The sequence below is a fragment of the Cyanistes caeruleus genome, chromosome 19 (genome assembly GCF_971803275.1).
Source record: "Cyanistes caeruleus chromosome 19, bCyaCae1.hap1.1, whole genome shotgun sequence".
NCBI lineage: Eukaryota > Metazoa > Chordata > Aves > Passeriformes > Paridae > Cyanistes > Cyanistes caeruleus.
The window spans coordinates 9,113,160-9,123,597 of NC_141719.1; the positions used below are offsets into that span (position 1 = coordinate 9,113,160).

Here is a 10,438-nt window from a genome sequence, read left to right on the forward strand (position 1 = left end):
GTACTTCTGTACAATTCAGCATTAAGAAGAGTAAATAGTGTACAGTGCCTTTTCATCTTTAGATTTCAAGTTGCTTAGGCATTTAGAGACTACAGTTGGCATTTCTTGCTGTGCTGCTTCTTGGTCTAATGCTATTATTGAAAATACTTTTATCCTGGGCCTTGGCTGGGGTAATTCCTTTGAAAAATCTTATTCCACACTTATGCCAGCAATTCTTCACTGTATCCCCCTTCTAAAACAGATAATTCATTAAGACCATAATATGCAGTTGTAACATATTTCCAGTTTAATGTTTAACAGAGTGTTCCAGTTTGGGGTCTGGTGGACAAAAGCACTGGATTTCTTGCTCAGAAATGAAACATTTTGAAATTGTGACAATAACCCAGCTGAGCTTCCCTCTGTGAAGAGCAAAGAGCAGCCACGGTCCTCATGAGAGACTTTTTCTCACAGGATCCTCTCCTGGGTGTTTCAGTGCAAGCAACCACCTCCCTCCCAAAGCATCCTAAAGATGGATCCTCAAGGACTTGGAGAAAGACAAGAGGAGCAGCCCATGTGTCCTCAGCCACGCTCTCAGGAGTGCCTTGGGCTCAGAAACACGACCAGAAGGAGATACACAGACTCCTGCTCTTTCTCCACACACCAGGGACTTGCATGGCCACTTCATCATCCAACTCCTTTCTCCTGGAAAGTGTGCCCAAACCACTGCACTCCCAGTTCCTCTTCCCGGGGAGAGCCTGAGGGTTTCTCTTTTATTTCCACCCCCATCCTTCCTGGCCAGGGGACAACCCTCACCCCAGAACAGGCTCCAAGACAGGTAGTGCAGGGTGCCTGGGAGTGTGGCTTGATTAGAGGAAAGGATGAAAAGTGAGATGAAACCTCACTCCTTCCTGTTTCTTATGCCTTGTTAGTGGAAATCTTTTGGGGATGAGGAAAACTGAGAGCTTTAAGGCTTCTCTGTAAGAGAGAATTTAGAGCAGAAAAGAATTTTTCCTTGTAATTCAGCAGGTTATACATTGAAGTAAAAGAGTGCCCAATCAAATAATAAAAAATAATTTGTGAGCCATCTAATGCCTTGCCTGGTGCAGGAGAAGCATTGCTTTGGTGAAGAGCAGCCTGAGGAAGAGGAGCAGAGGCTGATTCTGGGAAGAGGATGAAATTCCCTTTTTGAGAAAGTCAGGGGAGGGTGATTGAAAGCATCGCACTTCCACTGGAAGATGCCCCAATTACACATTGAAGACAAATCATGGCATTTCCCTCTTTTGCCACACCATCATCTTCTTCAGGGAGATCCAAAAAGCAGAATTTTCCTTGTTAGGGCTCAGCAGGTGAGTTCTGCAAGAGCTTTCAATGCTGCTACTGCCCCATTCTCACCTTGTCCTGCCCCTGTGGGATGTTCCTGCTGCTGTGGCACAGGGAATCAGAGGCTGGGAGGAAACCCTCCCTCCCTCCCTCTCCATGAAGCTGCTGGGTTTCCCCTGGAGAGCTCATGGTGCTGGCAAAGCTTTGCTCCTCCAGCTCTGCAGAGGGAGAACAGAGAGAAAGGGAAGTGGGGGTGTGATAACATCTCCAACCACCCCAGCAGATCTGCTGGGATTCACCTGCCAGCCCTGAGTCAGAGGGGAGGTCAGTGGGACCCATCTCTGTGGTTGGGTGGTTGCCTCCAGCAAAGCCAGGACCTGCTGTTCCAGAGAGGGAGCAGCACAGGGATCCCAGCCCGTGCCTGATTCTGGAGCTCTCACTTTGCTGACACTGGAAAGGCATCAGAGAAGATAGGAGGGTACTTATGCAAAGACTTCTATCAATGGGGAGGCCCATCTTCAAAGCTTTGATTTTACCAGGTGCTGGCACCCCTTCTGAGAGCTGTTCTTGCTCGGGGGGATTCCATCTCAAAGTCTTCACATCACAGGAAGGGGAGCCCAGCTTTGAAGAGTCTCACCAGCAATGGGCCAAACCTCTTATTTGCATTTCATTTTTGGCTGTGTGAAGCTCGTTGGCACCAAAGAAGAATTTTGCAACCTTTTTAAAGCAACAAGGAGCAGTGTTTGCTGACACAGCTCAACACCAGGACTCGTACATGTGCATACAGCTGAGAAAGTCACCAGCAGTCTGGGCAGGTGTGGATGAGCGAATTAGAGTTAGAACAAAGCAATGGTGCATTTGGAGTATGCCCATCAAGTTGCAACAAGCTGAAGGTAATGTTAAATTAAGGGATGTTCTTCCAGCATTTGCACTTGGCAGCTGGTTTGATTTCTGAAGCGAAGCCATGAAGAGAACTTTAGGCTGAGTTTATTTTAAGGTTGTCTTGTCTGAGTGGCTTTGCTGATGGTCCTGGGAATCTGTGTCACGTTGGACTCCAGCAGAATTTCTGCTGGATCCTCAGCACAGCCAGTGGGGCCTGCCTGGTCAGGGAGCAGCATCTTGCAGTATTTCAGAAGCACAAAAGGCATTGCCAAAGGCCACTCAAACTTGTTTTTAACTTCAACTTTACAACTTTATCCAACTCAGAGTTTCTTTAATTTCCTAAAGGTTCTTAGAATATAGGGCAGCGCTGACATAATCAAAGCAGCCAAGTCTCCTGGCTCAGACACCGTCTTTGACCTTTCTGTGGTTCATTTTCCCTCTGTCACTTACTTTTCAGTGGAATTGCAGAGCTTCACCCTCTAGTGTCTGAGGAGGAGTTTGGAAGGCGTTTTAGAAATGAAGGTCATTAGACGTTACCTTTCCTGCTGCAAGCCCTTGCATGATGCACACAGAGGATTATTATGCCCTTGCCCTTTGGTGTAAACAAACCTTGGAGCTGTTCTCTGCCATGTAACCAGAACAAAGCCCTTTGCATCGTTAAACCTCCAACATGAGAGGCTCAGGGAAAACCTATTTACCATGCAGAACACAAGAAAGGTTCCCGAACAATCCGAGACAAACGTCTCTGCTGGGAAAGTACAGAGGTGGGACTGCTGGTTTCCCTTTTTAGGAGGATCCCCATATTCCCCAGCTCCCCCCTGGGCTGGCATGAAGAACCTGGAGCTGCTGGTCCTCCCTGCTCTGCTCGCTGTCCACAGAGGACTTCAAGAAGATGCAGCAAATCTTACCTCATGCGCAAAAATTCTTTGTGTAGTGGGTGATCTCTTGGTGCCTGGGGACAGGTTGACAAAAAAGAGGGTTCCCAGGGAGACAGAGCTTTGCACTGAACCCTTAAGCCATGGAGAAACTGCTTTGAACTGTGTGTGACTTGGGTTCTGCTGAAGCACAGATTGTTTGGTTGGGCTGAGGTTGAAGCCAAGGCTTTGGTTCAGGTCAGCACACCCATGGAGGGGGTCAGAGCCAGCTCAGCTTCCCACGGAGAAGCCAAGGCCAGAACGTGGCTGCTGTGCCAGCAGGACTTCAGGAACTGTCCAGCCTAGTGCCCACCTCAGCACCCTTTTCCTGCACAGCAGTTGTAAGCACAGGGGTACAAACCAGAGCTCGTTTTGCCATTTCCCATCTTTCAATCCTTCCCCTTGACCCTCCAAGCACAGCTTGGCTGTGTGGGAGCACGAGGAGACAGCTCTCTCTGTCCCTGTTTTGGTGGGTGTGGGACGTGGCTGGCGGGGACTTTTCCGGGCTGCTGCTCTCCCCATCCCAGGCGTGGCAATCAAAGCCCTGGGCTCAAAGCCCCGTGCTCGGCTGAGGTGCTGCCCAGAGGGTCTGCAAGGGCAGCTCTCCTGCTTCTTTGTTTAAATGCTGGCCCATTTGTTGACTCGGAGGCACCCACTCCTTAGCAGAGGCAGCAGCACTGGAATCGTGGCTCGCTCTAATGAGCGTCCCTTCAATAACCATTGCCCTGATTTTTGATACCTGGAGAGAAGATGCACCAGCTAGGGAAGAATTTATCAAAAACACGCCACTGACTAGACATCAGAGGGAACCTCAAAGGGACAGTGAACTAGAACAAAGAACAAAAACATTTACAGAAGTGCTACTCTGAAAAAAAGGGAAAGGGAAAAACTGTACTAACAACAGTAACAAGGTCAGCTATAAAACCAGAATTAAAAGGCACTGCTGGGGAAAAGACGACGACTCAAAAAAGCACCAAGAACTGAGAACACAGCTTGCCAATCAGATCTACACAGATTCCCCTTGATATCTTCCCACTAACAGGCTTTCCTGCAGGACAAGTAAAAAGTTTAAGCGGCCGGCTCTGTGAAGGTGGGCTGGAAGCAGGAAAGCAGATTCACAGCTTTTAACACAGATTCAGGTTCTCCATCAATGGGATGGCTCAGAGGCTCGGGGGCTTGGCAAGAGGAGCTGTGCAGCGGCCAGGAACGGGAGCAGCCCTCCAGCAAAGCCCATTTAGGGCGGTTGGACAATTTGAATAATTATTCATGGAGGTTGACACCTGAATGGACTGGCTGGTGCTGCCTCTGCCATTCGCAGCCCAAGGGGGGGACACTGCTGTAAATCACTGCAAATAAAGGTCCAGCCCTGAGCTCCACTAAACTGGAACTAAAATTAGGATGGATTGAAATCTTGCAGAAAAAGTACTTCCTGCAGAAATGGAAGTTTTCTACTCCACGGCAAAATAATTTAATTTCTTTTCTAAATTCCAGTGTCTGGTAATATGAAAGTTTTCAGGATTCAAGGAAAATACCCAGGGGCTTCTCTACACAGACAGGTCCTTGCTCAGCTGCTCTCTTTGCCTCCTGTGCAGATGCACTCATGCTGCCTTCTGTGCACCCATCCAAAGGGAGAGCATTTCTCTCCCTCCCAGCCTTGTCCATACCACAGGGAACCTCTGGTTCCGTATGGGACATTCCCAGGTAAGCCCCACTTGAAAACCAGTGTAGGAAAATCAGCTTGGGATTTCAGTCCTGCATTTTCCTGTTCCTTCATTGCTGAAGGGATCAAAAAAGATTCATGGCCAACACGGGCACCAAATTGTGAATATTGTGGGCACAGATAATGGAGAAAGCCAACTCAGAGCTTCCAGAGCCAGCTCAGCTTCTGGCTGCCTATGGAAACTTCTAGAGAACTGAGTGATCTCTCCCCCCAGAAACAAGACAATTTCAATTTCCAAGCCCTGATGTGACGCCATCACATCCTGCCAGCCCCAGCTGGGGTGAGCTGTGTTTGCACAGGGATGAGCAGATGGAGCCCTTGTGTGCCCTGGGGCTCCTCCCTGACCTCTGCACACTCCATGTGCCACCAGCTGCTCTTGTACCCACCAGCCTGGGCAGATCTCCTGAGTGACCTGAGGAGTCCAGAATGGCATGAAACATCTACACTGAGGTCACTGAACAGCGCAGGAGATGTCACAGAGCTTGAGCCGCCTTCACAGGGATATTCACTCTGCACAGTCAGGGGAGCTGGTTACCCTGGCTGATCAGGGGGATGGACAGGTTCCTCTGGAGGAGAACGAGACCAGGAGCTGACCTCCACTGCTCCTAAAGGAGCCCTTCTCTCCCTGGGAAGCTCTGAACACCAAGACCAAACATCAGGTGCTGTGAACACCCTGTAATCATATGCCTCCCACCAAGAGCTCTCCAAAATCAGGACAGCTTCTATGGGCTGGGCACTAATATTCCTTTTGTAAAGCAGATCCTGGCTGCTTTTTTCCCAGTCCCTTTCCCTGCGAAGCTGTGCTTGTTAGTGAAAGCGAAGAGACTTTTGATTTCTAAAGCCAATGTTAGAATGAGCATTTCCCCGTGAGAGCACCTGGTTCTCGTGTTTAATGAGTAAACACAAGGAAACAGAGGCTTGAAGAATGATTGTTCCCAACATCATTACTTCTGAACCCGACATTAAAGCAAAGTAAAAGACAACAGCACAGCAGTTCTTTGTTTTTCCACCACTCTCCCTAAAAAATATCTTTAATGAGACGCATTTGAAGTCTAACACGGGGCCGTTCTCCTAGATTATAATTGATAAATCTTCCAAATTGGTGTGGGGGAAAGTATTGTGTAATAATTACTTGTTCCTTTTGAGGAAATAAATAAAATATGAAAAATGTAATTACTAACCGGCAGAATGCAGCGAGCGGGTTTCCCGCGGCTCCGCCGACCAGAGAGCGCGGAGCCGGGATTTCAAAAGTCTCTCTGCGAGTGCAGCATGACACACAAGGATGTTGCTGCTGCTCCTGTTTGTTTTCCAAGTGCCAACTTCTCCAGTCGGAGTCGCTGGCTCGTTTGAAGTCCTCGCATTTACTCCTGTGCCACAATTAATTTGGCTTTTAAAGGGAACAAATTGCCGCTCTTGTCGGGCGGGCGGTGTGGGAGCGCCTGGGGAGGGCTTCTCCTGCCAGGGAGGGGACAGGGATGGTGTTCCTGGGGTCCCTGGGTGTGTGGGGGTGTCAGGGCCCAGTTCCCCTGGCACGGTGGGAGATGTGATTCCCACTGGGCTCAGCAGACACGCGGTGGTCTCGGCACGCCAGCTCCTCCTCACTCCCTGCGCTCCCACAGCCCATTATTTCAAATTTTCCTATAAAACCACACTAATTTCACCTCAAACCATCTCCAGCACATCTCAGCTGGGGCAGTCCCCCATCCTGCTGTGTTTTGGGGGTTTAATCCTGCCCTGGGGGAGATGTGCACACCCACCCAAGGCCCATAACAGCAGCTGCCAGAAAACTGTTTTCAGGTCCTTGTTTTTGTGCCTCACCACGAGGCAGCAGAGCCCTGCTGGCCTTGGCAGGGTCACCACCTCCCTCTCCTTTCCCTGGAGCATAATTCTTGCTCCAGCTGCTCAGAGAGAGGCAAAACTTACTATAAAGGTGCCTAAATACACTTAGACCTGAGAAATTCGCAGTTTCTCTTGAGACGCCAAGATTTTCCCTTTGCACTTTCAGCAAAGTGGTTTCACTGCCTTGTCTCTGGCTCAGCTGTATCCAGTATCTTCTGGGAATGACCCTCTTCTTCCCTCTTTAGCCTGGAAAGTTCAAGCTCTGCCTCAGCCATTAATCATTCAAAAATTCTCAGCCAACCCACAGATAAAAGTTTCGTTCAGCCCTAAATTAGTTCAAGTTCCAGACTTCTGATTCTCAGATAAAGCTGTCAAATATATATTCAAATATCTATATTCATGCCTTCTAGACCTTTTTCTTGCTTTTTGAACCATTGCTTTGAACAACAACATGAAAATTTAATGGATTTAGAAGATTTCAAGCCAATTCTCCCCTTCCTAATTTTGTAAAATGTTATCATAAATGTTTTATGATGTTTAAAAAAAAATAAATCGCTCCTTAAAGTAACAATTTGAATTTTTCATGCACAATGAAGACCTTTATCTTATTCACAGTTGTCATTTTCTGTTTAGCATCACAACACAATACTAATAAAAAAATGCATTTGGAATGCCTTAAGCAGTTTTGCTGGTTTTAATGTATGGTACAGCTTTGTTCATGTTATTCCTTTCCATGGAGCACCCTTAGATCTTTGTTCTCCAATAACATAATTTATTGGTTTTTAGGGAGGGCAGGTTACCTGCAGAACATGCTTTCACTACAAAAAAAAAAAAAAGGAGATTTTTTTGATTCAAATACTGAGTGGTAAAATTCTAGCAAAGAAAAACACCAGCATATTACTGCAGTTTTCTGAATTATAATCATTCAGCTTGGTCCTGACCCTGCAAACTCCAGCCTGATTAATACCCAAGAGCAATTTTCAGCAAAGTGGTAGAAAGTATTTTACTACAAACCCAAATGATTTCACTATGAACCCAAAATATTTCACTGTAAAGGCAGTGCTGACCTGATGTGCTGTCAGCAATACAAACCTTTCCTGGTTGACATCCCTCCTCATCCATTGGTCAAGAGTGTTTGTCCATGAATAAAGTTGGAAAAGCCCTGAAAACCCCTAATTAAAACCTAAACTTCAGGTGAATTTACCCTGGGGTGACCTGGACATGGGGCAGGGTGAGCAGCACACCTGGGATCAGCCTCAGCATCCCAAATCCCCCGGGACAGAGCCCATTCCCTGCGGGGCTGAAGAGAAGGAACAGATCTGTTGGGTCTCCCCACTGAATAGATTTGCAGCTTTCCAGGCTCTGGGCTCAAAAGTGCAGCTCTTTCAAGTTCCCAGGCAGCAGATTTTTCTCTCCATCTTTTGCTTTTGAGAATTCTAGGAGCATCTTCCATTAAATACGAAGATGTTTAGCCTTTTAACCCTCTAAACGCGATACCACAGGCTCGAGTGATCTATTGTCAGTTAAATTCACCCTCTACACTCTCTACTCCAGCCTCTCTCTTGTATTTTCCTCCCTGCTGCGTGTACTTATCCCTGCATTGAAAATATGCTTTTAAACTAACACACACTATTAGTTATTTTTAGGTATCAAAGATATTTTTCTCAAGATCTTTCTTCATTAATTCACTAATTCACTTTTTTTGTCTTGATCCCATTTGCCCCATGTTCTTTATTGTCTCTTAACCCCGATGCTCAAAAGGCATCAGCACAGATTAACAGGGAGCCTGAGAGCTTCTGGAGAGCAGCATTTCATGTTCTCCTGCATCCTTTTAATCAGGTTTAAACTCTTGTGGCCTTCTGTTTAAGTTCAGTTTGAAAACAGCTAGCAAGCCTCAAATGAAAGACCAAATAAAACACATCAGCATCCCTTTTTTTTTTCTATTTTGACACACATTCCAAGTACACAGCGATGTAATAGGAGCCAGGAAAAAAAATTAATGAGAAAGTTTTGCCCTTTCTATTAGATCTGTACATAATTTTGCTTGAGTTGGTCAATAAGAGGGAGGAATCATAATGGTATGGCAGAGAAAATCCTCCTGTCTCTTCTTCTGAATGGTGAAATAAATATTGAGGGCAAGAGATAAGTGCTGCAGAAGATGTGCTGTAGATCTCTGGAGCAGACATCTCTGGGAATCCACAGTAATAGATCCCAAACCTCAAACTCAAATGCTTCCCCACTCAAATGCTTCTCCACTCTGGGGTTTTCAGTATTCAATCCCAGCAGTGCCTCTGAATTTGCAGCCTGAGTCCATCTCAAATGGCAACCCAGTCCTAAATAATACATTATTGTAAAAACTGTAACTCTATCCCCCACAGACTGCCTGCCCCAGTAATAGCTTCTTATTCCCAATTGCTTTTCCCATACCAGAATGAGCAAAGGCTGAGCTGGCAGTTAAAGCAAGGGATTGTGACTTGGGGGTCTGGGGTCTAATCCCTGCTCAGCTCCTCACAGATTTTGGGAAAACACTTTACTTTTCTGACCTGAAAAATAAGGCGGCACTTCTTTATGCTGGGACTTAGTTCACCAAACTTTGCAAATGGATTTGAAATCCATAACTGAAAAATACTCTAAAAGGTCAGAGTATAATTAGAAAATAGCTAATAACCTCTTCTTATTTTCTATTGCTGGGCCTAGTATAAGAAAAATAATTTAGACTAAAACCTCAGGGATTTCAGAAGACTCATGAGAAGCCTGAACTGGCACAAGTCGTTTCCCTATGGATGTCCCAGCGATTGATTTGGACGAGGGCAGCCCTGAAATCGTTTCCTCCTTTGAGAGTTCCAGGATGTTTCCCGAGGCAGGGAGAATGAAGTGGCTGAGAGGGATGTGAAGTGGCTTTGCCTTTAGGAAAGGGACCAGCAATGGAAGAGCTGTGCAGCCTTGGAAAGGGAGGGAATTTCAAAGGGAGCTTCTGCCATTTTTGCCTGTTTTGAGGAAGGCCTTGGCAGTGATGGTAACAGATCTGAGCAGAGACAGGGAAGCAGAACAAGGCAGGAGGCACTCGGGTCAGCCCGGAGAGCCAAGGACATGCCAGGGCTGCAGGGAAAACGTGTCCTCAGAAAGCACCAGCAGCTCCTTTGAGCAATGGACACCAGCAGTGGCTTCATCCCTGAGCTCAGGGCTGAGCACTTTGGGAAACTCTCGCTCCAGTGGGGTGAGTGAGGCAAGGACCCTCTGCAGCCCTGCTGTCCTCCCCGAGCCACCGCTCCAGGTGCCCATGCCACATCTTCTGTTGGGATCCAAAAAAGAGAAGAAAACGTCTCAGATTATGCTAAGCAGCAGATCCTTGTCACCCCACCTCTGCCAATCACCAGATAAAAGGAGTCATTATTTTAAGACCCCTGCAGATGTCTGTCTGTCTTTTGTAATGAACCCAAGAGCAGCCGCGATCGCCGTGGCTCCGTTAATTGGAGCACCCACGGTGCCGGCTGCTGGAAGGCTCCTGTTTGTGTCACACCAGTGATTCCTCCTCCAGCAGCTTTGGTTTGCAGGCAGGCACGCACATCTGCACACATTTGGATCCAGGTGGCTCCAGAAAGCCAAACCAGGCTCCTTTGGGAGGGCAGTGTCTTCCTGAAACCTGCTCTGCGTCTCCTCCGGGGGCTGCGGCAGACAAGGTGTCCTGTTGGCTTTATGGAAACCAGTGCAACTGGCCACCCAAGCACTCCAGCTCCTGCCTGCCACCTGCAGCAATAAGCTCCATCAGGTAATTAATAGCAGC

At 47.3% G+C, this 10,438-nt stretch overlaps 1 long non-coding RNA gene across 1 annotated transcript; it reads right to left on the minus strand.

The window, feature by feature from the left end:
* Positions 1-263: 263 nt before the first annotated feature.
* On the minus strand, positions 264-5,229 carry LOC147649827 (uncharacterized). The gene is made up of 2 exons (XR_015277975.1): positions 1,372-5,229; positions 264-523 (listed from the first exon to the last, which is right to left on the minus strand). It is a non-coding gene; the product is annotated as an uncharacterized LOC147649827 (long non-coding RNA).
* Positions 5,230-10,438: the final 5,209 nt, after the last annotated feature.